We start from the raw sequence: 699 nt of genomic DNA, 5'->3' as shown, positions 1-699 counted from the left end.
AAAAAAAAGCCCCTAGCCCACCCGCCGCCCCTGGAGGCGAGGCGCCCGCCCCCGCCGGGCCGGGCCGGGCAGGGCGGCGACGCGCAGCAGGGCGAGGCGCAGCGCGGCCCCGCTCCCGCTCGGCGCCGTCGGGCACTGACGGGGCGCCCACCCGCGCCTCGCACATAAACCAACTCCGGGGCCAGGCCGAGCCGCGCCAATGGGGAGCCGCGGGCCGCCGCGTCACGTGACCCTCCGCCCGGCGTCCCATTGGTCGCGCTCCGCTTGATTGGCACGCGCCCCGCGCCGTCGGGGTCGCTGATTGGGCGGGAGCGGCCCGCAGGTATAGCGGAGGGGGGCGGGCGCGACGGGGGGGACGCGACGGGGGGACGCGCGGGCGGCCCCGGGCCCCCGTACCGCCGTACCGCCGGCACCCCCGCGCCGTCCCGTTGCCCTCCCTGTGCCCGTGCAGAGCACCACGCAGTAAGGAAAAAGGCAGCACTCGGCAAGAGGCGAAAATCCGGCGTTGTTTCACAACTGCATCTAAAATCCGTCAGAGCCCGAAGCAGCGCTATGCTTCCTTGGGGTGGTTATTATTATTATGATTAATTTGCTTAAATTAATGCGAAGGGTGCACAAAGTGCTCCGGCCAGCCGGGCCGCGGCCAACTTTGCAGGCAGCACTTCACTCCTCGCTCTATTTTCTGTACAGCCGTTTATT

This window comes from Lagopus leucura, unplaced genomic scaffold (genome assembly GCF_019238085.1).
Source record: "Lagopus leucura isolate 7727_CA_CO unplaced genomic scaffold, USGS_WTPT01 Super-Scaffold_100016, whole genome shotgun sequence".
Lineage (NCBI taxonomy): Eukaryota > Metazoa > Chordata > Aves > Galliformes > Phasianidae > Lagopus > Lagopus leucura.
Note: the sequence above shows the minus strand (reverse complement) of the source record.